Here is a 5,413-nt window from a genome sequence, read left to right as displayed (position 1 = left end):
TCTTTTCTGTATATAGTTTGATTTGGGGTAACCGGGAGTGGTTCGCGTCTACCCTCGTTAAGTTTTTGTATTTTAGTTATTTTTACCTGGTCTACTCGATCCTTAATTTTAGGGTAAAGGTCTTTACGAAATGTATTTAATTTAGTCAAATAGTCATGATAGTTATCAAATTTAATATTTTTTTAAAAAAGATGGGTTCTTCCTGAGAAAAGTTCTAATGGAGTTAATTTAGTAGCATAATGGACTGCGTTATTATAACTGATAATTGTTTCTGATAAAATTTCTTCGTGATTACATTCGAGCCTTTCTTTGGACTTTCGATCTATAATAATTCTATAGATTTCGCTCAGTGTGGAATGCAACCGTTCGACTGGAGCATTGCTTGAAGTTTGCTGAAACAAAGTAGTGTGTAAATCTATATTATATTGTGAAGAAGTATGACCATATATCTTCATTTGTAGACGCGTACATCCAAAACTTCATATTTTCTGCACATGTTGCAGTTATTGTAGAGCCTTCCACCTGAGCTGCTTTCCGTACATCGTATCGGCCGTTTCTTTTTACCTTAGTTACTTCATATGGCCCGAGAAAACTGATAGCTAGTTTTTTATAAATATCTTGAGCCTTCAGTATGTGTTCCTTAACCATCGTGTCCATCTTCCGATTGGCCTTTTGCTGCAACAGCCTCTACTTGCCCTGATTCTCCAGCTGCTCTTCTAGGTTGGCGATCTTGGCCTCTAGCGTGGCGATTGTCGCCTTTAGTGCGCTGTGCTGTCTCGATTTCGGCAAGCTTAGCCTTCAGCTAATTGTTTTGGCGTTCGAGCACAGCGCGCCCGTTTTCGTTCTTCTGGGAGTTCGATTTTTCGTTCGCCAACTCAGTGGTCAGCTGCTCAATCTGCAGCTGCGCCTTGCGGATGCAATCAAGCACCACCTCAGAGTTGGACTCTTCCTCCTCCAACTCCTCCTCAAGAGTGGCAATGTGGGCTTCCAATCGGCGCTTCTCGTCGATCATTAAGGAGCCCTTGCTGGCATTGTTGGCAATTTCTTCGGCCAATTCGTCACGCTCCGTTTCAGCAGCACGTCGCGCCCTTTCTGAGCTGGCCAGATCTTCAGTCAGCTGTACTACATTTGCCTCCAGGGCCTTGACCTTGCGCTCGGCTTCCTTGCTCAACGCCTGTAGTTCCTCCTTGGCGGCCTTTGCTTCCTCGGCGTCGCGCAGCGCGTTATTGACTTGTGCTTCAGCTTCTTCACTACGACGACTCGACTGGCAAAGTTCGATGAAGATTTGCGCACAATGCCATCCTGCAACCAGGCGTCAACTTGTTTTCTGATCGACTCGGATTCCACAGCTGAGTGACGGCTTAGCACGATCTTCATCGACACCGGACATTCAGCGACGTTTTCGGCTGGCTTGTACTCTGCTATCATTGACTCGATCATCGGCTTGTACTGTGGAGAAGCACATATGTTACTACCAGTCTCAACAATATTGTACATACTTACCTCTTTTGATTCGGCGCATTCCGGCCGCGCTAACGCCTTTGTAAAGAGGCAATTCTTTGTAAAGAGGCAATTTGGAGATATATGACCGCTGCCTGCACATTTAAAACATTTTGTTTTTTCCTTGCAGTCTTTTCTCATGTGTTCATTAGAGCCGCAGTTGTAGCAACGAATACTTTTTTCATCGGTTATATTTTTTCTGCCACCACTGTATTGCATTTGCGGATTTTCGATAACACACTTGCTCTCGTACAACTCATATTTTTGCAAAAGTTCGCTGTAGGATTTGCTGCCGTACAATGCAAATTTGAACTCGCTTTTAATATCCAGCCCGTCAACTATATAAGCGATAATAGACGCAACACCGACTTGTCCAAGCGCTGCAATTTTTTTCATTGTTAGCATGTATTCGTGAATGCTTTCGTCGCTCTTCTTCATCCTGTGCGTCAACTTTGCATGTACATCGGCACTTTTCGACGCGCGCTTCAAGTCGCCCATTTGGGAATTTTTAAATTGCTCATATGTGTTCACCAACTCTGACTCCAGAAACAACTTGGCCATTTTAACCATTTTTCCTCGTGCCTACACATATCGTTGTTCTTCCATAAGCTCATATGCATCTGCATTCTGCTCAAAATTTTTAAGCCAAATCTCCACTGGGATGCTGATGCCATCGAAGTCGCCTACAATTTTTGCAAAATTGTCTGTTACTTTCGGCTCTTTCTGGGTAATTTCATCAGCTTGAATCTTATGAGTAAGCAGCTGAATTATTTGTTGTAGACTTTTATTACTCTCTGCTTGCATCTCTTTGGTCTGCACAGACTTCTGTCCCTTTCTCTCCTCCTCACTCATGCTTTCGTATTCGCACGCTTTTAGAAATTTCCGACCGACGCCAACCAACTTGCGAAATTTCACAACTTCTTTTTTACAACTTTATATTTGGCACTTTTGACGTAATTCCACAACTGTTCAACTGTCTGCACTTTACAAATGGGTCAACTTTTTATTGTTTTATCGGTTGAGGTCCAAATGTTGATTATCTTAGTAATATTTTGATATTATAATAGTTTGCTTATTATATTTGGTATTTAATAAAAAGATGACTCCTGCCAAAACTTTTTGATTACTCCGGACACGACAACTTTCCGCTTGATCTTTTTTCTGCACAACTTTCAACTCGCTTTGTTGCTATTATTATCGATCATCGCATATCGATAACTATCGTTACATATATATAGTAATAATAAATAAAATTAAAATATGTACACAGTGATAAGGTTTCCTTCGGCAACATCTAGCTTGTAAAATTGGCCAGCGCCAAGAGCTGATGTCGCGCCAGAGTGGCGGCGCGACGCTTGACGCAGTGTTCGGTTGAATTCTTTTTGCACACCACGCATTGCACACCACGCATTAAAATCTAATTCAAGAAATATATGTATTGAAAAAAATTAACAAAAAAAAAATTAGAGAAAACAAAAAAAAGGAGAAACAACACACAAACAACTTAACGCCACTGTTGTCACATGTTCACTAACCTCTAAAATACACTTTATTAAACATATATTTAATTCATGCCATCCGATCCGGCCATTTACCCATCGGCATTCTCTTCGGACTGGGGGGGAAGAGTTAACATACTCTCTCCCCCTCCGGCCATCCAGTACTGCAAAGAGAGACAACACCGACCCAACAACAAGGTACTGAGAACGGACCGAAAGTTCAACGAAGATCGCCAATACGAACTCGGACGAAGACGCATTTGGGAAAATCATACAACTTTTGTAATAAAGAGATCATTCTCATTTTATATCCCAAACTGCTCAGTTGTTTTTTTAAAGCTTTCCTGACTCGGGCACTGGATTGTAACTCGCGCAGCTTTCTCATAATATCTGTGTCGTTGGGGGAGATGCCCGAGGTGTCGATAAAGTTCTCCGTGTTCGATGGTGATGTCTGGGAACTTCTGTGGCTCTTCGCGGATCTCCTGTAAACACTTGCACTGGTGGCTGTCGTGTGTGAGCATCTTTAGGTGCTCCACCTGCGGCGGAAGTGCATCTCGCAATACTTCCTGTTGGACTCTCGGTAATAAGTCCGGTCTCGGTAATTAGGCAAAGTCCTCGAGTTAACAACTGAGCTTCGGGATACCCAATCCGATTTGTCGCTGATCCAGTGTCTCAGTTAGGCCAGCTTCGCTTGTTCCTGGTTCATCCGCTTGCTCTCATCAAACGAGCAACTTATCAATGTTATCAAGGTTATCAATGTGTTCTTCTATGGCGATGATGGGTGGGTACGCGTCCGTTATTGACTTCTCGTTCAGCTCTCGATAGTCCGCACACATCTGTCATTGGCCAGTCTTTTTCCGTACCAGGGCTAAAGTGGAACTATGGAGTCTGTGTAAATGCTCTGTGCATTCCTGTTCTAGTAAGGCGTCAAAATATTCGTCTATGATTCCTTGCATTACCTTCTTCGTGAAGTAGAGCTGTTTGATCGGTCGGCCGTCTCTCATGGTTATTCGCTGCTCGATGGATTACCATTGTATAAGCATACGTGTTTTAATAAAAACTCGCAGAATTTCAATTGTCTACGTTCTCGCAAATCGATAGAAATTTACAAGAATAATAAAATTATTAAAATATCGAAAAATTGTTTAAAATGTGGGCATGCCAGTTTTGGACGGTTTTAGGGCGTTAGAGTGGGCGTGGCGAACCGATTTTTTCGCAAATCTATAGACTAAAACAAATATGAAAATGAAGAGAGAATGCTTAGTCGAGCTTAGCCGACTATCAGATACCCGTTACTTAGCAAGTATGAATGCGAAGGCGGGATATCGATAGACATTAAGGATGTTATAGGTAAAATCCTTTAGATGTTTTTCTGGAGCATAGCTCCGTTTTTTTTTATCGTGAAGCTCGTATCAGTTTTCAAACTCGACTGATTCTTAAAGCTAATACAATATTCCTCTTAGGCTATGAAGTGCGCCTTAGTTACCAATTGCCTTAGGTCGACACGGTGGGAGGCTACGATGTGCGTCCATACACTTATCTATGTACATATGTATCCTTCTTATATTTAATTGTATAGATGATTTATTTATGCGATAATGTAAACGATCGACTGTTCAAGTAGATGGTACAACACACAACGATAAAGCTTTATTGAAAAACAATTATGTATGCTTCAATGGTTACACGCTAGAGCTTTTTATCCCGTTAGTCGATGATCACAAAGTAGAGAAGAAAGCTGTTTTTAGATTTGATTATGTATGTCACTATTGATATTCTTCGGTGCTTATCGTTCGTTGATATCCACAGAGTAGATATGAGTTCGTGATGAAGACAAGGTTGGTCGCTGTTATGGTAACTCCTCCCCCCTAGCACATAGTGAGGCCCGTGTCGAATGTATGGTTTGAACGAGGATCACTGGCCTGGAACATTTGGAACGTTTGGAACATCTGTAGGTATAAGTGTTAGTACACTGGCGACGATAATCTGTATTGTTTATTGAAAAGGTGCTCCAAGTGTGGAACACTGACAAACCATAATGGGAAGATCCTAATCTTCACCCAAACTCAGCGAATTGAGAGCAAAGGCTGAAAGAGTAAACGCGAAATAAAAAGTCTTGAGCCGCGTGTCCGAACACGAAGAAGTTTTATTTGAAACTGAAACTGATACACATAAAAATGCCAGCTTCATGCGGCTGCTTATTTACTAATATATATATATCATACATATAGTTCATGTGTATGTATGTATGTTCTCATACAAAATTACATATGCACATGTGGGCATTGCTTATATTCAACAGCCTTCCTCAATGCCAACATGTTTACAAAAATTAAAACAAATTTAACATTTTCATAAACCCATTATGCTTTGCATTTGAAAGATTCTTTGTCATAATGTCTGCTATCATCTCA

General features: G+C 41.3%; 1 pseudogene; it reads right to left on the bottom strand.

Moving 5' to 3' along the window:
- Nucleotides 1–405: 405 nt before the first annotated feature.
- Nucleotides 406–2,352, bottom strand: LOC117150078 (annotated as a pseudogene).
- Between the last annotated feature and the right edge of the window lie 3,061 nt (nt 2,353–5,413).

The sequence above is a fragment of the Drosophila mauritiana genome, unplaced genomic scaffold (assembly GCF_004382145.1).
Source record: "Drosophila mauritiana strain mau12 unplaced genomic scaffold, ASM438214v1 Y_30, whole genome shotgun sequence".
Taxonomy (NCBI): domain Eukaryota; kingdom Metazoa; phylum Arthropoda; class Insecta; order Diptera; family Drosophilidae; genus Drosophila; species Drosophila mauritiana.
The sequence above is the reverse complement of the archived record's forward strand: the minus strand, read 5'-3'. Positions and strand labels throughout refer to the sequence as shown.